At 48.3% G+C, this 22,149-nt stretch overlaps 1 long non-coding RNA gene across 1 annotated transcript in view; it reads left to right on the forward strand.

Moving 5' to 3' along the window:
- LOC147442897 (uncharacterized) overlaps positions 1–22,149 on the forward strand; it is a 38,454-nt gene that overhangs the window by 13,987 nt on the left and 2,318 nt on the right. The window lies entirely within an intron of this gene.

The raw sequence follows: 22,149 nt of genomic DNA on the forward strand, positions 1-22,149 counted from the left end.
ACAAGTGTCACCACTAGCTTCAGCCAGAGAGAGGCTTTTGAGTGGCAGAGAGGGGCAAGCACTGCTCCCTATAAATAATTTGGACCCTTGTGTTGGAGTTCAAGTTATTGGTGTTTGGACCCGTAGGTCGGAGTTCAATGCACATGCATCTGGCAGGGAACCAATCAGACGTCTAAAACACTATGGATGGGCGCGCCAATTCATTGTTGTTGGTCAGATTATGGACAAGATGTGTTCCAACAGTTCATCATTATGTTGGAGTCTTATATTTTCGACGTGATGTGTTCACAGTTCACGAATGGGGATTATTGGATGTGGTGTGGTCTACAGTTCAAAGTTTCTACAAAGGCAACCGATGCTCAAGATGGCATTACTTTCCGGTACAAAGTTGAGGAGAGCAACACCGAGGTGTATCCAGTTGGTGGCCACCACTGGGGTGTCCATGATAGCTTCTTCATCGACTTGGTCTCACTATTGATGTCCACTATGAGCTGCAGAGAGGATGTTAAAGTTTTGGCATCTCAAGTGAACTGCCCAATGTGATCCCATTATTTAGTATGGCTTTTAGGTATTTATTTTACTTATTTGTCAAAGTCTTGGGTAGGGCAATTTACCAGGATTGCTATATAAGCAACCCCTTGCCTCCATTGTATACATATTCAGTTATTCATTGCCAAGGTTGATTGGTTTAGGAGTCTCTCTCTCTCTCTCTCTCTCTCTCTCTCTCTCTCTCTCTCGTGCTCACTCCCCTTGGTCTCTACGCTTTCGCATCGTCGACTTTGACACTCGTCTACTGCTCAATGTATTTTGTAGTGGGATCATGCACCATCTTAACCTGTGTGGGATCTACCTGCTCATAGACAAAACCAAACGTACCTTACAAAGAGTTTGATCATAGAGTAAAATCGGCGAGTTAACAGAACCACATATTTAATATTACCTGCTTTGGTGTCCCTAAAGCATGGTAGGCTCGCATAAGCTTCATGTTGGCTCTACAGTAAACCAACCTCTCTAGTTGTGCAGTGCTCAGCAATGAGTAGGCACTCTAGTTGCACTCACAAGCACCCGCAGAGCAATCCTTCAATTAGGAAATTACAATGATTTAGGGTTTAGTATTTCACCTACAAAAGTGGCAATGGTTTAGGGTTTAGTATTTACCTGCGAAAGTAAGCATAACACAAGATCTGTAAGCTTTGGAAGACCCTGTCTCCCATAGCTCTGCCACCAAGTCAGAGGAAACTTGGTGGCCTCTTGTCTCAGTGCCACTGGCCGCACAAAGGAAGGGCCTAAGCTGTTGATGAAGCTCGTCATCTCAGCATCAATCTCCAGTTTTGTGTCCTTGTCATACCTCAAGGGGATGTATGAATCGCGTAGTGCAAGCAAATCTCTTATCATGGAATAGTTTTGGCTTTTTGTAGAGAGGATGGAGACATGCAGCCATTCCATGTATAGGACGGTTCATGAATGTCCACCGACTCTCCACAATAGCTAATATGCTATCTCGTTTGCACACAGTCATAAAAAAACAAGCATCTCAATGTAGTAGCTCTGAGCTACCTAAAAAAAAACAATTGCCAACAATTGTCAATGATGCAATCAAGGAAACGTACCGCTGCTGAGACAAAGATGGACACTCTGCAATGTGGCTCTTCATTTGCAGAACAGATGGTAAACCAACCCCAGTGTGGACCCCTCCATATCCGTGACACGCAACAACACGTGAACAGGCTACAAAGCCAATGTGAGAGATTGCACCTCTGTCCAAAAGCTCTCATCAAAACACGTCTCTGGATGTACTTAGTGTTCTCCGCTAGGAATTGTGCATGTCTCTCCATTTGGGATCCACCACAATTTGCATAAGGGAATCCCTCAACTCGAAGAGCCTATGGAGCACCAAATACATATAGGCAAACCTGGTTGTTGAAGGCCGTACCATATCCAACTGGCTCTGGCTCCTGAAGATGGCAAGTGCTTGGTGCTTCTTGCGGGAGAAAGTGGTGATCTTATCATCTTTGTTGCATCAGACACAATAGCAGCACCCAAGGGAGTTCCCCTATCCCCTCCATGAGTAAATCAAGGCAATGTGCAACACAAGGGGTCCAAACTATGGATGGAAACTCTGCTGAAATCAAGTTACCCATTGCTTTGCAATTTGATGTATTATCAGTGACAACTTGTACCACATTCTCTGTGCCAACGTCTTTAATGGCGTGCCGAATGTGCGTGTAAATGAACTGACCTATGATATGTTCCCTTGCCTTCCCTGCATCCACGGCTCGCAAAAAATAAGTGCCAAGGCAAGATGACACAAGAATGTTGATGATGTGTCGTCGACGTATGTCACTCCAACCATCTGAAATGATTGTGCACCCAAATTGTTTCCTGTTGGAATTAGGGTTGCAGAGAAACGCACACAGCTTGGAGAAGACGAAGGAAGCTCAAGGCACACAATAGAAAGTGTGTTACTTAGTGTGCAATGGAAAGATAGATAGCCCTAGAGTGATGGGCGTATATACAATGCTCGGGGGAAAAAACCTACTAAAGAGGGAAAAAATGCCCCGGTGGTCCTAATGTGTTCACACACATCACTACCACATGTATATGGTAACAAATCCTCCCTGGAGTGATGCGGTGAACGAGAGCTGGCACATGAGTAAAGGGAAGTGCCATGCCCTAAGGACATGATCAATCCACAAAGGAGAGTAAGCCTAAAGCTTTGCGGAAAGCTTCAAGCTTCTCAAGAGACAATGCCTTTGTGAAAAGATCTGCAAGGTTGTCCTGTGTTGGCACATAAGCCAAGCTGATCTCTCCTGCTGAGAGCCTCTCCCTGACATAGTGGTAATGCACCTCAATGTGCTTTGTGCGAGCATGAAAAACTGGGTTCCTCGCAACTGCCAATGCACTCTGACTGTCAGTGTAGATAGTGTTGGCAGTGTCTTGTCCAACACCCAAATCAGCCATAAGGCGTCTGAGCCATACACATCCAACCGTAGCTGTGAAGATTGCCCTGTACTCAGCCTCACAACTCGAAGTGGCCACAGTAGGTTGCTTCTTGCTCAACCATGATATACATGAACTGCCAAGCATGAAACAAAAACCACTTGTGGACACTCGCGTGTCAAAACAACCAGCCCAATCTGAGTCCGAAAAAGCATGTAAGTCTGGCGGCAATGATCCCCCCTTGGGATAAAACAAGCCAAGATGTAAAGTGCCACTAAGGTAGCGGAAAATCCTCTTGACAGCCTGCCAATGCTTAGACCCTGGGCTATGCCTAAATCTGTTGACCTGTGAGATTGCAAACTGAATATCCGGCCTCGTGTTGCATACATAAATGAGGCAGTCAACAGCAGTTTGATAAAGAGTGACATCAGCAGGATCACCAGCATCATGTAGACTCAACTTCAAACCTGTTTCCATGGGAGTGGCAATAGGTTTGCAATCCTCAAGTCCAAACTTACATAGCAATGTCTCTATTTAACTTTTCTGACACAAGGCAATACCACCATCACACTGCTTAAACTGTATTCCCAAGTAATGATGCAACAGCCCCAAATCTTCATCTTGAAAGTAGCATTCAAATCAGCCTTAAATTCAGCAATATGTCTCTCATTTGGTCCAGTGATCAGCAAATCATCGACATAAAGAACCACAATGAGAAGTACATCATCCTCACGCTTTACATACAATGTGCTTTCTGTTGGACTGTTATGAAAGCCTCGTTTGACCAAATGAGTGGCAGCTTTCTCATACCAAGCACGAGGAGATTGCTTCAACCCATACAAAGCCTTCTTACATTTGCACACTTTGTCCTCTTGTCCTTTTATGACAAAAATATGTCACCATTCAAGAAAGCAGTAACAATGTTTGATTGATGTACATCCCAACCAAAATGAGCTGCCAATGCACATAGAAAACGCACAGTAGTCATATGACAAGTGGGAGCAAAGGTCTCTTCATAATCTATGCCTTTTTGCTGTGCATAACCCTTTGCAACAAGTCGAGCCTTATGGCGATCGATCTCACCATCCGGCTTGCGTTTCAACTTGTAAATCCACTTCGTAACAATGGCCTTTTTGCCAGGAGCCAAATCACATAAAGTCCATGTGTCATTTTCTATAAGTGCATCATATTCTGATTGCATGGCAGCCATCCAATTTTGTGAATTCTGTGCTTCATCAAAAGACAGAGGCTCCTCAACATCATGTAAGCTAGACACAACCAAAGCATAACAATCTGATGCATAAGATGCATGGCGAGAGCCTGAACGAGTACAACTAGACAAAGGTGCATCCAATTTACTATCACGCAAAGTGTTCACGAGCCATTTTGGCATACTTCTAGCCTGCTCATTTTCAGCCCTTTCCTCATCAAGTACATCATGTACATCTGCATCAGTAATAGGCTGATCTGTAACATCTTCAAAAACCCCCATAGGCTGTACATTTGCCTCATTGGAACTTACATTCGTATTTCCACCACTGAAAAGAGGCAACAAAGTGTCATAAATGTCCTGTGAGCTTACATTACTGTCTCTAGTACATGACAGCAAGGGCTGAACAGAATCTTCCACAAACACTACATCCCGTGGAACCAGAATACGTTTTGGTTGCGGATGATACAATCTGTAACCTTTGCTTTCAGCACTATAATCAACAAAAATACATTTGACAGTCTTACTGTGCCTCTTGCCATGCGTGGTACCAATTGATGGCATCACCTGCAAGGTACATAGCTACTGTCAAAACCCTGCTATTGCTTGTCTTCTTAGTTGTCGCAAAATGAGCATTAAATTGATGCAACTAAGAATAAATAACCGTAGCATCCATGTTACCATCATACTTATTGAACTGGATCTTCTCTGTGACTGGGTTGTTGGAGTCGAATCACGGCTTGTGCCACTTGAGGAACTACCAACATCTTTGGTTGGTTCGGACTTCGGAGCAAGAACTTGTCGAACCAATTCTTGAGTGCGGAGGTCCCTTTGAACCTCACGATCGGCCTCCAAGGCCGCTCGTCTTGCTTCGACTTTCTCCTTTCTTTGTGCTTTTCTTTCTTTTCGTGCATCGCGCCCACGTTCCAAAGCAATGCGAGTCGCTTCTTGTTGTTCTGCTTTTCTTTCTAGTTGTGCCATCGCAACACGAGTCGTTTCTTGTTGTTGTGCCATCATCTCCAACATTGACTTGACCATCGCCTCCATAGGATTTGGTACAACTCGTGGCGTAGATGGGGAAGGGGGAGGGTCAGAAAACCTCCTGGTGGGGAAAATTCTTCGTCGCCTCTCTCGTGCTCATTACCTCCATGCGAAGTATCCATGCCGCTTTGAGTGATGACCATACACTGTGATCTTGGGTTCTTAAGTTCACGAGGAACTTGGGTTCTTCGGTTCTTGAGGGTCTTGAGTTCTTGAGGTTCTTCTTTCGCTTGCAATCTGTGTTCAAGAAGGATCTTCTCTTCACCCGAGATCTGCTCTTTTCCGCGGGCGCCTTGGCGGCCTTGCGCTCACACCAAGGTTTCTTTTTCCTACCTCATGTCGATTGGCCGGTCCCTAAGTGCATGGTCCTGTCTCAATGAGTGAAAAGAGGCACAAGGGGAGGCTGGACAAGCCCTTCTTTCTTGGGTTTCCTGTCACTCTTCAAAAACACGATTAGGAATCGACACGCCTAAGTGAACTTGGGTTCGTGCGACCTCAAAAAGAAAAAAAAATATTGAGGTTCTTGTGGTTCTTTCCTTGAGTGATACAGAACACTGCTAAAGCTCTGATACCAATGTAAGGTGTAGCGGAATGAATGTTGAACTTTGCTCAAGATAGTGCTCCGAACTGTGCTCAAGGTTCCTTTTACTTATGGAAGGGAGAGCCTTCCGTTCTTAATGAGAGAGTGCAATGGACACAAACAAAGTGAATGGACACCGTGAATGGAAGTGCATGAGATTGAGAGATAGAGAGAGAAGAGAATACGACACCAGAGACGTTGTAAAACCCTCCTCCGAAGGCCCCACTTTCTATGGCGAGAGCGGTCTACTTATGATTGCACAAATCTCTACAATGCTTGGACTTGCCGACGATGTCGACGACGACGAGACGAGCTGAAATCTGAAAACGCTAAGGGCTGAAATCTGTAAATCTTTATCTGCTGATTTCCGAGTCTATATCGGTGACGATGTCGATGGCGACGATGCGACGATGACGCGCTGAAAATGTAGATGCTGAAATCTGCGTTTTCCGGGCTGAAACTGCAAACTTTGCGAGATCTGACCGTGCGGCGAGGATCTGCTGCGGGAAGGTGAGATCTGCGAGGTTCGGGACTTGTTCTGTGACGTCTAAGTGCTGAAAACTGAAAACGCTGGTGCTTCTGCTGCTTCCGTCGCGGAGGAACTGCAAAACGCTAGGTGCTCTGCTGTCCCAAAAACGCTAGGGCTGAAATTGGTCCTGTTGCTGCCGGTTGTTCTGCAAATGCAAAACGCTAGGTTGATCTGTTGTGTCGTGATGACGCCAGGCTGATTTGCTGAACAAAACCGCCACGGCTGGTCTATTGATGCAAAAACGCTAGGGTAGTTGCTGTGAGGCAAAAATGTTAGGCTATTTGGGGGTGTCCTATTGCGAAGTTGCCTGTTGAGCAAGGTGCTCCTGCTGCCTCTTCTGCGAGAAAGTGCTAGCGCTAGGTTTTTATTATACAAACTTAGCAAAATTGCCCTACCTACTTTTCAACAAAAGTCACTTAAAAATAATAAGTGAAAAATGTCAAAAATAGGGAAAATAAGTCTATGCACTTGTAAAAATGCTACTGATGGGATCTGATGGGAATCTGATGGTCATGCTGTGTGCAACCAGAGGATATGCATCTAATCTAAGTGTCTGGACATGCACGGTCTGCGAACAGACTCATAAAAGTGCCAGATCACTTCCTATTCTAGACTGACTTGACGGAACTGAACCTTGGTCATGCTGTAGCTTGTCCACGGACACATAGGGTTGGATGTGTCACATGACAATACTAGAATCCACACACTTTTTGTAGACATGGTATTAAAGAACCTTGTTAAATAGTGATTCTCAAAACAACTTTGTAGTGTTTTTCTTATGTAGTATACCCATGGGGCAAGTCACACATTATGTAAGTTGGTAGATATTCATTATAATTTTGCCTTGGTATTTTTTACAAAATGATCCAAAAAGGACACTATAATATTTGGTTGTGGTACCAAAGTAGTGTTAAAAGGTGTAAGATTCGAGTCGAAAGAAACGGTCTTTGCCCCTAGTGCTCTTTGCTGCTGTTCATCCCTCCGCCCCCTTGCTTGCCATTGTGCCCCCCTGCCCCCCTGCTCGCCATCGCCCCCCCTACCTGTTCACTGCCTGCCTTCCTGCCCGCTGTCTGCGTACCTGCCTGTTGCTCTGCCCGCTTGTCGTGTCCGCTTCCCGCCCGCCAGCCCGCCCGCCTGCCCACTGTCTCGCCCCCTTCCCACTACCCCTAGTCCACCTCGTCCATTCCCAATCCTGCTTGACTTGTCTCGACAGCACCTTCGACGTGCTCGGTCCAGCAGGAGGTCTTCGTTCGCCGACGCCTCTTCACCCTTTTTCCACAGCAGTAGACACAGATGGAGGCTCAAGCTCTACCATAGAGGGACTCCGATGAAGTGCCCTCGCTTGACCCCGCTGAGCCCACCATTCGACTTGCTCTCACAACGACAGAGCAAGCCAGCCTAGCCGCAAAGGTGGAACGCCTTCAGGCGACTTCTGTCATCTGCAAGATTCTCGGCACCAGACCCAGCACAGGAGAGCTGCGTGATCTTCTCCAGCCTAGCCGCAAAGGTGGAACGCCTTCAGGCGACTTCCGTCATCTGCAAGATTCTCGGCACCAGACCCAGCACAGGAGAGCTGCGTGATCTTCTCCAGGCCCACCTTCTTGCAGAGGTGGGCGAGATCTTGGATGTTCAGTTCCTTGGACGCGGCTACTATCAGATAGAGTTTGAGACCTCCGAGATGGTGTCCAAGGTCATCGCGATGAGCCCCTTGGCCATCCGAGCAGTTCGAGCCCACTTTCGACAGTGGAGGCATGGTTTTGATCCAGCTACAGATGTTCTGGTAGAGGAGGTAGACCTTCCCATCTCCGTCTGCTTTCCTGGTTTGAAGAGGGAGTACCTGCCACTCTTGTCCAGGATAGGCTCAAACATTGGGACTGTCCTGGAGACACCTCGCACGGCAGCCTCTGTAGCTGCCAGGGCGGTCGGCATCCTCTTAGTACGTGTTCTGGTTCGGGACACCCACACTCTCCCGAAGGTCATCCTACTTTCTCGGGTGAGTGGAGGTTGGTTCCGACAGAGCGTGGAGTATTCGGGGCTCCCGAATCAATGTTTCATTTGTCGACAGATGGGCGATCTTATGAAGGCTTGTCCACAGAGGAGACCCCGATCTACAACCCAGCCCCAGCCCCAGCCCCAGCCCCAGCCTTAAGGGCTGGCCAGAAGCAGCAAACAGAGTCACAAAGTACGCAGGCAGAGCCATGCTCCGAGCCTAGGGCTCAGCGGAGGAGGGGTTGGCAGCAAGTTCGTGGTCTACGTCGACAGGGGCCATCGCACCAGCTTGGCACTCAGAGTGGTCCCCAGGCTCTTGCCTAGCAGCAGTGGGTTCCCACAGGGAACCGATTCAACCCTCTTCAGCAGGACGAGGTCCCTGCTCCAGCCTCCACCTCAGCCTCACCCTCGACAGCCCCTTCTCCCCCTGAGTTCCCCTCTTCCGTCCCTCCCCCTCCACCTTCTCCCTCTGCCTCTCCATCTCGCCCTCCTCCCTCTGCCGCTCCCCCTCGCCCCCCCTCTCCCCCTTCTCCCTCAAGCCCCCCTGCTCCCACATCTCCTCCCACTTCATCCCCGCAGCCGTCCCAAGGGGCAGGACCTTCCTTGGTTGCTAGGAGATCTCTTGGCAACGCTTTTGCCACAAGTCGCTTGGCGAGAGAGGGACAACCTTTCTTGCGACTCTCTCTTCTGGTGTCGAGGTCCCCCTTTGCAGCAGTTCCTCGTGGTCTGACGTGCTTCGACATTCGTCGTCGTTGGGATTTCTTTGCCTACGAACTTTACACGGTTTCTCGGCGATCCCTCACCAGACCTTGAGACAACTTGCTTCACAGTGCATGTACTGTTCCTTGCAGTTAGGGGGATAGAGGCCTTGGACTCAACGGTTGGATTCTCTTTTCCCTATGCGGTAGGGATCAGTTTGAGTGGACTCTAGACTCAGTGTTGGAGTGGCTGCAGGCACAGGCCCTAGAGTTCTCTTATCACATGGGAGACCTAGGGGTTACAGACTTGGTTTAGACTCTGTGGCCATTGGCCAAGGTTTCTGTGACACCTCCAGACTCAACAGGATGTAGACACATTGTGGTTTACTTCTTTGTTGACACGCAGAGCCCGCCATGTTATGTACACATACATGAGGACTCCTGGACAGAGGAGGTTGCTTTGCGCACGGCTCGTTCTACTTGGGCTTGGGCTAGACACTTTTGCAGTCACGCCTATCTCGGGGACACTCGGATGCGGATTACTCCCCATCCAAGCTTGCCTTGAAGATAGCACGGTTAGCTGCTGCTGCAGCATCAGTTCCCTCTCGCTCCCCATGAGGATCGTCTCATGCAACGTGTAGGGATTAGGTGGGTCCCAGTTTCAGCGTCAGAGGGGCGTGAGGAGCTTCAACGATGCCTTGTGGGAGGAGAGATTAACCTTCTTATGCTACAAGAGCATCATCTGTATGAGAGCCGCATCAGACGTTGTGGTCAGCTTTACAATATGAGTCTTTTTCGTCAGCTGCATTTGGACCTGGAGGCGTGCAGGTCCCTGGAGGTGTCCAGGGAGGGGTATCTATGACTATTGCCGATTCTTTGCAGCAGGCCATTGTGGGCAGAGAGATTATTGTGCCAGACAGGGCTCAGTGGATCACTATGCAGGTTCAAGGTTGCCTCGTGGGCTTCCTGAACATCCATGCGCCCAATGTGGCGAGTGCACGTGCAGAGTTTTGGTCTCAGATTGTTCAGTCTCTGCTGCAGGCAGAGCAATGGTGCATTGGGGGTGACTTCAACATGTTGGAGGATCCCTTTGACAAGATTGGAGGTAGCCATACTACTGTGCATGGAGTTTGGCAGCTTGGGGGAGGTTTTGTATGACTTTGCGGGTTTCAGATGTGTGGCAACATTCTAGCTTTGTGAGGCCCCCAGGCAGCCTGGCCTTCTCTCGTTCGGACCGCAGAGTGGGAGGAGTGAATCTATCTCGGATAGATCGCTTCTACACTAGTAACCACTTGTGTGACTTGGGTGGGACAGTTTGCATTCTAGCTGGGACTTCCTTTTCGGACCATGCACCAAAATCCTCATAGTGACTGATAGACAGAGGAGGGGGAGCACGATGCTACGCATCCCTGAGAGGGTCTTGCTGGACTCTGCGCTTAGAGAGCGAGTGGTGGCTCTTTGGACAGAGAGCTTAGACATGCAGGACTCTCCTGCTGGCAGAGTGGCCTCAGGACTTGCTTAGCTTAGTCGTTTCTTCATACAAGAGTCTTCGGCCCGCCTGGTTGCAGTGAGAGAGAAGCAGCAGCGTCTCCGATGAGGCGCTGCTTCCTTGCAGAGGATGCAGGAGCAACATCCAGACAGTCCTTGGTTGGAGGAGCAGTTGCAGTAGGCTTGCCAGGAGCTCGTCAGCACAGAGGAGAGGCGCCATGAGTTTGCTTTCCATCGACAGACATCTCATTGGACCCAGGTGGGTGACAGAGTGAAAGGGGCTTTCTTTGAGGCAGTGGGACTCTGGCATATGCATGCCAAGTTCAGGCAGTTGAGGAGGCCCGACGGGCAAGCTGCTTCAGAGCCAGAGGACATGCGTGCAGTTGCTACTGACTTTTACCGGGACCTACTGTCTGCAGAGCTGCAGTCAGGATTCACGCAGAGAGCAGGTGTGGGCACAGATGCCTTGTCTTGTGACTGAGGAGATGCGCCAGAGGCTTGAGTTGCCTCTTCAGCTAGCGGAGCTGCACGTGGCCCTCAGAATACTTCCCCGAGGTAGCTGTCTAGGTGAGGATGGTTTGACTCCTGATTTTTTCTTAGAGTACTGGGACTTGCTTAGCTAAGAGCTCTGTAGCACTTTTCAGTACATCCTGCACACAGGAGAGATGCCTAACATCATGAGTGAGGGCTTGATTTACCCCATTCCCAAGAAGGGTGGCTCCTTGGATGAGATTCGACAGTAGCGGCCCATCACCATCCTTAACTCATCCTACAAAATGCTTGCCAAGGCTTTGAGTTTGAGGATTCAGCCACTTCTAGAGAGCATTATACATGGGACACGGAAAGGAGCGTAGTATCCTTGACAACATCTTTACTATTCGGGGGCATTTGCCCTTGCGCGTCTTCATGGTGAGGATCTGGTGATACTTCTTTTCGATTTTGACAAGGCCTACGATAGAGTTGACTGGGACTTCTTGGAGGGCACTCTACGCAGGATCCGCTTCTCAGATGCTTGGATTAGAGATGTGTCAGCTCTGTAGAAACGGGCACACAATCAATTACTTTTGTCAGGAGGTAGAGGTGATCGTTTCATGCTCACACGTTGGGTCAAACAAGGCTGCCCTCTTTCCGCCTTTCTTTTTCTGTTCTATGCTGAGGCGATGAGCAGGGTTTTGGTTTCACAGCAGGTTGATTTACGTGGCTTAGCGCTCCCTATTCGGGGAGATGAGCTACTGGATGCTGAGTTTGCAGACGACTCAGCCTTGTACTTGCATGGCCAAGAGGCCAACCTTCAAAGGTGTGAGCAGGCTCTTGAGACCTTTTGCTGTGCAGCAGGCGCACTGATGAACTGGAGAAAGACAGTGGCTTTCTCAGTTGGTAGTGTTCCTACGCCTGATTGGCTGCCACGTGAGGGTTTCAGATGGATTTCCCCAGGGACTGCAGTTTGATACTTGGGCTGTTAGGTTGGCTTGGACTTGTCTCCTGAGCAACAGATTGCTCCCCTCCTCCTGTCCATCAGGAGGAAGTTGTTACATTGGAGCTCCGCACGACTTCCTCCGGCAAGCAGAGTTGTAGTGGCCAACCAGGTGTTGTTGGCTACTATGTGGTACATCACTTCTTGTTGGACCTTTTCGAGTTCTTGCATCAGCCAGGTAGAGATGCTGATCAAGAACTTCCTTTGGTCAGGGTGTGACACTCAGATAGCCCGGGCCAAAGTGGCATGGTAGGTCATCATTCTTCCTTGTTCTTAGGGAGGGTTGGGGATCATAGACCCAACACAACAGAGCAGAGCCCTTCTAGGGAAGTTTTTTGTCAGAGGACTTCTTCCAGGGAAGGAGCCCTGGAAGGAGTTTTTGCTTTAGCGGCTTAGTGCTACAGTGCCTCAGGCTGGAGGCCCCTGGTGACCTTCGACCAGATGGATTTTCACAGAGATGCGTAGAGTTGGCCTGAGCAGGAGACTGGAGGACCGCTTCGCTGTGAGTTTGCTCCTATCCTGGGAGCGGAGAGACCTGGAGCAGCGTCGGCCTACTTGCACGGAGGAGCGTCTGAGACAGCCCCTTGTTTGGAACCCCATGGTTAGTACTCAGAGAGGCCACTTGGTTGGTGGTAGGCCTCATGTTTCTTGGGGTCCCATGGCAGAGGGTCCAACACGCACTTTAGGTGACTGGCTACAGTTCTCAAGCTTGTCAGAGGAGCTTTAGGACATCCAGCTACAAGGCATGAGAGGGTGCAGAGCATGTGTCAGGACATCTCAGAGGCAGTACCAACTGAGTGGCTCACACCTCTCAAGTCAGCAACGCCCAGATGGATGGGGACCTTCACGCGACTAGAGGTTCTCATCTTAGTTCGGGTTCGCTCAAAGACTGTACCCTCCATGTTTTTCGAGCTACAGGGTGAGAGACGCTTACGAGTTTCAGTAGAGGCCCCACAAGTGGCAGAGTGCTGTTTTCAGAGGATCTGAGAGGATCCGAGTTGTGGGCATCTGCGGGATCACTTGTGTCATAGATCCTGACCTAGCAACTCTTGAGACTGGGCCATTGGAGGCTGTGGGCTTGGGAGAGCTGTCCACTGGCACGAGTGCAATGGGATCCTAGAGAGTGGTTTTGGAGGGACCTTTTCTCCTCATCAGACCATCCAGGTGTCCCTTTCTTTTAGTACACTGTTCAACTGGGACGTAACATACTGGCAGCACTGAGAGAGGCTCATCCTGCTGTAGCACCTCATTGGCAGGAGGAGGGTCGCACAGCTGAGTTCTTGTCAGCTTTTTGAGAGAGGTTGTGGGACCCAGACAGCCGAGGCGAGTCACTTTGTTCCAGTGGCTGGTTGCACATCGAGCTATAGCAGTTGGGAGTTGGCTAGTATGTAGTGGTCTCTCGGCAGCATGCGCAGCCTGTGACCATCTTGAGGAGAGTCAGCGCCACTGTCTTTGGGAATGTCCTTTGGCACAGCAGGTTTGGCTTTGTGTTCTTTGATTGATGCCATCTCTTTCCACAGCTCGGCAGTACACTTGGGAGGCAGTTGCTTGGTCCACTCTCACGGGCCCGACACTTCAATTTGAGCTATCCCCCACGAGCAGATTGATAGTGATGCAAGGGGGTCGACCTACACTCCAGCCTGCTATAAAGCTTACTCCACAGGAGGGGTGCAGTGAGAGAGAGGAGTGTTGGGAGTTCATCTACGGCCTGACACTCTAGTTCATTTGGCGGGCCCGCTGCTTTCGCATCTTCGAGGCTCGCCCTGTACCACCGGTAGAGGCAGTTTGGGATCTTTGGCTAGAGCTGATCCATACTCTTAGAGGATAGTTAGATAGACTCCAGGGCAGCTCCGACCACATGCGGGAGCATAGAGAGGCTTTCCTTCGACTCTAGTGCCCTGGCCCTTTCTTCACTATGGTCCAGGGGGTGCTCAGATGGCACTACCATCCACCTGTGTGGCTTTTCCCTCCTCCCATCTCTTGATTTAGCCTCATTGTACATATGCTGTTTTTTCCATTGGGAGAGTCTCCCCCTCATGATTGTTGTAGTCCTCTCTTGCAGAGGTGGTTGTAGCCCTATGGGTAGTTTCATTAACTAATAGAAGGATCTTTCTCTCGGAAAAAAAAAAACTAGTGTTAGAAGAAGAAAACAAACTCTCTCTCTCTCTCTCTCTCTCTCTCTCTCTCTCTCTCTCTCTCTCTCTCTCTCTCTCTCTCTCTCTCTCTCTCGCGCGCGCGCGCGTGCGCGTGCGCCAGGAAAGCAAGGTGCCTCCTTGTGCCCCTATTTTGGGCAGCCAGCCTCTCTCTATTCTTGCTGGGCCCTATGCCTATAAAAGCAACCTAGCGCCCCAACTTTAAGAGGTTGCAGAATCAGTAAAGCCAGTGCCAGAGTTCAGTCCATGCTGTTGCAGATTTCAGCCAAGATGATGATGTCGCCAGAGTAAGAAAGCAAGGTGCCAATGTTTCCCCATGTTGCTGCAGATTTCAGTTGCTAGGATGATGATGCCGATGACTCCTACGGCTGTCCCAAGTGTTTCAAATATCGCTAGGATCAAGTAGGCACGAAGAAATACCTTCCCAGATTGTTTCCATCGCAACAAGCTGCTGTTTTTCTCTACTTTCAACCCATAGACGTCGTAGATGGGGCTGATTTTATGAGAAGAAACCCGAGAGAACACCTCTTATGTGTGTAGGATTGAAAGAGGGTTGCTTACCGATAACTGAGTTGCGTTCTGAGTTTGAAGCCTTCAGAAGTGATGTTTTTCCTATTTTGAGCTATGAGTGTTTTGTCTGCGAGTGCACTTCCTCTGCACGAGGAATTAGGAGCAGAGGAAGACATGAGCCTATGCAGGAGAAAAGCACTCTGTGGAAACAAAGCCAGATCAGCCCAATGGTTTTGCACTTTAAGTTTGGGAGTAGATCCACAAATCTAAAAGTGGTAGATTCTCGAATTGGGATCTGGGAGTAGAGATTCCCGAGAAGGGACTTCGTGTCTAGGATAGCAAAGCTGATGCTAAGATCTCTATGGAAGAGGACCCTGAGAGTAGAATCGGAATAGAGTTTATAGGGATGTTTTGAGTTTGGAAGGTTCCAGAGGCGAGAACCTTGGTTCTTGAGGATTCTGAGTGAACTAGAGAGGTTTCTAGGAATAGTGTTTTGCCTTGAGATTGGGAAGCCGAGGATTCCGAGTAACATCGAGTCTGATCTAGAACGGCGATGTGATAATACGTTTAGTTCAAGTGCTTGTAGCAAGACTTTTTCCTAGTAATAAAGATACTCTTATTGGGGGGACGGAGAAGTGGGGACTAGCCCATCTTTTGGTCCTAGTACTGTTTTGTTAGGTGCAGCGGAATGAATGTTTGAACTTTGCTCAAGATGAGTGCTCCGAACTGTGCTCAATGTTCCTTTTACTTACGGAAGGGAGAGCTCAGAGCCTTCTGTTCCATTAGTGAGAGAGTGCAATGGACACAAACAAAGTGAATGGATGTTGTGAATGGAAGTGTATGAGACCGAGAGATAGAGAAGAGAATACGACACCAGAGACCTTGTAAAAGCCTCCCCGAAGGCCCCACTCTCTATGGCGAGAGCGGTCTACTTATGATTGCACAAATCTCTACAATGCTTGGACTTGCCGACGATGTCGACGGTGGTGGGGACGACGACGAGACTGGCTGAAATCTGAAAACGCTAAGGGCTGAAATCTGCAAATCTTTATCTACTGAATTCTGACTCTATGTCGATGACGACGATGCAACAACGACGCACTGAAAACGCAGATGGTGAAATCTGCAAATCTTTATCTGCTGAATTCTGACTCTATGTCGGTGACGATGTCGATGATGACGATGTGACGATGACGCGCGGAAAACGCAGATGTTGAAATCTGCATTTTCCGGGCTGAAACTGCAAACTTCGCGGGATCTGACCGTGTGGCGAGGATCTGCTGCGGGAAGGTGAGGTCTGCGAGGTTCGGACTTCTTCTACGAGTGCTAGCTGCTGAAAACTGAAAACGCTGATGTTCCGTCGCGGTAAATCTGCAAAACGCCGGGGTTGATCTGCAAATCGAAAATGCTAGGGCTAAAAATGGTTCTGCTGTCGTCGGATGTTCTGCAAATGCAAAACGCTAGGCTGATTTGCTATGTTGTGATGACGCCGGGGCTGATCTGCTGTGCACAAATCGCCAAGGTTGATCTGTAGATGAAAAACGCTAGGGCTGTATTGCTGATACAGAAAACGCTAGGCCTCTTGGGTTTTGCTGAGAAGTTGCCTGTTGAGCGAGTGCTCGTGCTGCCTCTTTTGCCAATTAGTGCTAGTCTAGGTTTGCTTATATACAAACTTACTCAATTTGCCCTACCTCCTTTCCAACAAAAGTCACTTAAAAATAATAAGTGAAAAATGTAAAAAATAGGGAAAATAGGCTAAATGCACTGGAAAATTTCCCTGAATGATTCTGATGGATTCTGATGGGAATGCTTATGATCATGCTGTGTGCAACCAGAGGATATGCATCTACACTAAGCGTCTGGTCATGCACGGTCTGCGAACATACTCACAAAAGTGCGAGATCACTTCTTGAAAGACTGTGCATGCAATATAGATGAACAAAGAGACGGAGTGCCAAACCGTTCACCACACACACGCAAACAATGAGAGCGAATCTTTCTCTTCTGATCTAAATCAATCAACTGTGGCAATTCACAACGGAAATGCCCATGCTTGGTGCTCATTCTTTCTTGTGCTCTTTTTACAATTGTGTCGTGCCAAGGAAGAGACATGGAATTGTGTCGTGCATTTCATCTTTTCATGAACAATCCGCATACATTCGTGCTCATTCATGAGTGAAACGTGCTCAACGTACAATATGTCATGCCTAGGAAAAGGGATCACATAAAGACGCTGACTAAAATATAGGAAACAATCACGAATGAAACACCCGTACAATGCATGCGTATGAATCATGCAAACACATAATACTTCTCGTAAGGGTTCTTTGGACCTAGGCTCGAGAGCCAAGATCGATCCTTCGTCGGGATCGATAGAATCTCCTTGTGGGGGTTCTGTGGACCTAGGCTCGAGAGCCAAGATCGGTTCTTCCTGATGGGGTTCTTTGGACCTAGGCTCGAGAGCCAAGATCAATCCTTCGTGATTGATCGTATCTGCAACGAGGTTAGCTTCGCTAGAAAAAGCATCAACTAACACATCATCCTTGTGAACAATCACATTATCTTCATGCAACTCATCATGCTTGTGAGAAATCACATCTTGATCATACAAATCATCATGCTTGTCAGTGTTATCCAAATCATCATGCTCATCATTATCATTCAAATCATCATGCAAATCATTGTCATTCAAATCATCATGCAAATCATGTCTGTCATGCTTGGGAGAAGTAGAGACTGAGAGAATCTCCTTTTCCTGATTCTGTGCAAAGTGCGCCTACACTTGAGAAAAGAGTCCCAAGAACTTTGTCATGTGTTGGTCGCTCTTCTCTTGTCTTGCTTTGTTCTCGCGGTGATATTCTGCTTGTCTTTCGTTGTTCTCACAATCAAATTGTGCTTCTCTTTCTTTGTTCTCGCGATCCAATTTGGCTTGACTTTCTTTTTCTTCCAAGTCGTATTGACGCTCTATAGCTGCTATTTCTTCTTCGTAGGCCTTTCTGTCTGCTTCTCTTTCTGCTTTTCGTGCTTCGCGGTCTAACTTCATGTCCATCACCATCTTGTCGAAAGCCTCCATAGGAGTTAGTGCAATCCTTGACATAGATGGGGAAGGGGGAGGGTCGGAAAAACCTCCTGGTGGGGAAAATTCTTCTTCGCCTCTCTCATGCTTATCCCCTCCAAGCGAAGTATCCATTCCGCTTCGAGTGATGACCATTCCGAAGTCGTGGGTTCTTGTGGGTCTTGAGTTCTTAAGTTCACGAGGAACTTGGGTTCTTGGGGGTCTTGAGGTTCTTGGGTTCTTGAGGTTCTTGAGTTCTTGCGGTTCTTCTTTCGCTTGCAATCTGTGTTAGAGAAGGATCTTCTCTTCATCCGAGTTCTACTCTTTTTTGCGGGCGCACCTCTTGGCGGCCTTGCGCTCACACCAAGGTTGCTTTTTCCCACCTCACGTCGATTGGCCGGCCGCTAAGTGCACGGTCCGCTCTCAATGAGTGAAAAGAGGCACAAGGGGAGGTTGGACAAGCCCTTCTTTCTTGGGTTTCCTGTCACTCTTCAAAAACACGATTAGGAATCGACAGGCCCAAGTGAACTTGGGTTCGTGCAACTGCAACAAGCAAAAAAGAATTCTTGTGATTCTTGTGGTTCTTTCCTCGAGTGATACAGAAAACTGCCAAAGCTTTGATACCAATGTAAGGTGCAGCGGAATGAATGTTTGAACTTTGCTCAAGATGAGTGCTCCGAACTGTGCTCAAGGTTCCTTTTACTTACAGAAGGGAGAGCCTTCCGTTCCTTTAGTGAGAGAGTGCAATGGACACAAACAAAGTGAATGGACACTGTGAATGGAAGTGTATGAGACCGAGAGATAGAGAAGAGAATATGACACCAGAGACGTTGTAAAACCCTCCCGGAAGGCCCCACTCTCTATGGCGAGAGCGGTCTACTTATGATTGCACAAATCTCTACAATGCTTGGACTTGCTGACGATGTCGACGATGATGAGGACTAGACGAGACGGGCTGAAATCTGAAAAAGCTAAGGGCTGAATCTGCAAATCTTTATCTACTGAATTCTGACTCTATGTTGATGACGACGGCGATGACGACAATGCAACGATGACGCGCTGAAAACGCAGATGCTGAAATCTGCAAATCTTCATCTGCTGAATTTTGACTTCTCTCTCTTCTCTATGAGCAGTATGTTATGCCCCTCTAGTGGGCTTTTCATTTGACCAATGTACAGTTATGTGGGTTCATGTGCGATTGCCGAGGCAAGAGCCTCTTGCACAAGTACTGGATTAGCTAGCTGCTAATCCCCCGCAGGTACAGGTGAACTCGGAGAGGTTTCTTGTGAGAAATCTCGTCTGATGCAAAGGGCAAGTAGGCCCTATAGCTGTGGGAGCTCGAGGTCTTGCTACAGATGCAACCGGCACGTGAAACAGAGCCCAAAACAGGGAATTACAGCTTGCTGTGTATTTTTGCAGGTTTAGGGTTTTGGCCCTAAACGGACCCTAATACCCCCAAGAGGTTTGGGGACGTGAAGGGACTGTTGTAAGGTGATCTGGCGCATTTTCGGGGCAAAAAACAGAGAATTCAGCGTGCTGCAGATTCTCGCCAGGTTTTGCAAAGTGTCCGTATGCGTCGGGAAAGTCATCTACTGCGTGGGGATATTGACTGTGAAGCGTCCTAGTGCAGTTATGTTGCCGAAATCGGGCCAAAACAGGTGTTTCTTCGCTTGGATTGTGCGGGGCAGCTCGTAGGAGATCAGAGGTTTTATTTCCTCTGTTAAAGAATAAAGAAATACCGAAAGGGGCGCTAATTTTGGGGCCTACAGGTTGTCGGCGTCTGCTCGGAGCATTCTAGCTTCCGAGCCGTGTGTGTACTTAGGTGTTAATCCCCGTTACAGGTTACCTTTGCAGAGTGCTCTGTGTGTGTCTAAAGTAAAGAATTTCGGGTGAAAGCCAACGCCTACCGCCCTACGGGCCGGTTTCAGGTACAAAAATAAAATGAAGTTAAGTGAGACTAAACGACTAAAACTGAAAGACTGAAATCGTCATGTATCTCCACGAGAGAGAGAGAGAGAGAGAGAGAGAGAGAGAGAGAGAGAGAGAGAGAGAGAGAGAGAGAGAGAGAGAGAGAGAGAGAGAGAGAGAGAGAGATGAAAATATAATGAAATATTTTATTAACGTCTTCTAGAGGCCAAAATGACATATGAGACCAAGAGTTACATCATGGTGAATCTGATACAAGGTTTAGATAAAAAGAAGGAAACTAAAGAGAAACACTACTAGAACTGTAAAAGATGGGTATCAAGAGCTTGAGGGGTACCTATACAAAAGTTGGGTGTGTATCTCAAAGAATAGACACAAAATGGTGGATGTATGTATGCGAATCGTAGGTGGCTCGCATCGGTTGGTGCATGATTGTGTCAATGTCCTCCATGGTGAGAGTCTGCACAAGGTGTCTCCCTTGTCTCGCCAACATAGATTTGATCCTCTGTTGCAACCTCCTTCGGAGAGAGAGAGAGAGAGAGAGAGAGAGAGAGAGAGAGAGAGAGAGAGAGAGGGATTTTTTTACGTCAGGCCGAAATCGGCCTATGAGACAAAACAATGTACATGATAGGGTATCATCTATGTATTGGCAAAAGGGTAAAGGTACAAATAAAATGTAACTGTACTACTGATAGGAAACTGCTAAGGGTAGTGATCCATGGGTGTCCAATACAAGTTATATTGGGGGGGGGGGGAGCTCTATCTCTAAAGGAGAAAAAGGTGTAAGATCTATATGCTTAGGGAAGAACAATCATGAGATGCATCAATCTATCTAGCTCCATCCAGTGCCATAATATGGCTGTAATATATGGTGCATGGGAGGGTCGGGGATGAGAAGCCCTCTGAGTATGGCTGTAGGATTTGCTACCACTCTCTCCATGTCGCCGCTATGGCTTGATAGTGCCGAGTTTGGATCTCGTGGATCTCTTGGAAGTTGGAACTCTTGGTGGTGATTGTTGCAGACCCTGAGCGTGCCTGAGGTCCTTGTCTAGTAGGTGTACAGGTGGCCAACCACAACCAAGGGCCAATGCATGTGCAATGAGAAGCCTGTAGGCAAGAGGAAACGGATCTTAGATGCCTGTAGACCACTCCAACTATTTGATTCTGGGAAGTTGATCTCCTAACAAAGTTCAAACATTTGTATAGAGTTAGCACAACACAATATGAGGAGACGTTGAAAAGCGCATTCTGGTGAGATCCCTTGAATGCAAAAAGGATCTAATGGTTGAGATTGAAGCCCACTCCCCCTTACCCCCTTCCTCAAATTTAAAGTATCTTGTACCATCATGTTGTTCTCTATTGTCCAGCTGTCACCTCACTGTCACACTCCCTTTTCCACATCTTAAAGGCTTGTAAGAGCATGGTATTCTCCTTTAAAAGGTTGTTTCGACCTAGGCAAACCAAGGGAAGAAGGGGACAAACAATGACACACCTAGCTCCTCCTAGTTGTAGAGTGTGGCTACCACCCTCTTCCTATTGGCTGGCCTCTAATTAACCCTATTCGCAAAGGCCCCCTAGAGGGGCTCATATTTTTCCTAGTGTGAAGCACTCGTTCTGGAGTTGAGTACTCCGCACTTTGGCGGATCCAACCACCATTCACCCTAGGAAGAAAGACCACCTATGGGAGAGTGGGTGTTTCGAACCAAAATGCGTACTCTAGGTATACTTGTTGCCTTGGCTTGGCAGCAACTGAAGCTGTCGTGCGAGGGGTCTTCAAGACTGTCCCAACCTCGGAACCAATCTTTGATAAAAGTAGGAGGAACTCTCTCCTTAGGTTGGGGAAGCAGACTTGAATGGGTGAATTTGCTTCCTCGACAAGAACATTAGAAGCTATTGTCGAAAATGAGCCTTGGCTGCTCGGATGGCGACAACGCGCTCATTAAAATGACCTTGCAAGCCATCTCGGGAGTCTCAAACTCAATATGGTAATAGCCACACCTGAGGAGCTATATGTTGATGATCTTTCCCACCTCCTCGAGAAAGCGGGCGTGTAGGAGATCGCACACCTCGCCCTTGCTGACCAGGTGTATAATCTTGTAGCTGACAGAGGTGGCCTTAAGGCAATCTGCCTCTGCTGCAAGGCTCGCTTGCTCTGTTGGCGATAGAGCAATTCAGATGGTGGACTTTGCAGGGTCTGGTGAGGGGGCTTCGTGTGAGTCCCGATTCCCTCTAGGACAGAGCCGGAGCCTCCATCAATGTATGTTGCTGTGGAAGAAAGAGAGGATGGGTCGAAGGCGAAGGAGGCGGGTCGAAGACGAAACCGCTTGAATGGATGGTCAACAAGGGGGGGGGGATAGTGCGAGAAGGGAGGAAGGCAATAGGGAGAGCAGCAGCAGTGAGCAACGCATCGCTTTATAGCCTTTTTTAAAAGGTCCCCTGCCCATGTGCCATATGGGCAGGACCCTTGTCCTTACACTACTGATCCCCCTTGGAGAAGAGTTTTTGCCCATGCCGATATGCCATATGGGCTCTTTGCCTAGCACCCTTGCCCTAACA

Source organism: Adiantum capillus-veneris, chromosome 14 (genome assembly GCF_014529385.1).
Source record: "Adiantum capillus-veneris isolate H3 chromosome 14, ASM1452938v2, whole genome shotgun sequence".
NCBI lineage: Eukaryota > Viridiplantae > Streptophyta > Polypodiopsida > Polypodiales > Pteridaceae > Adiantum > Adiantum capillus-veneris.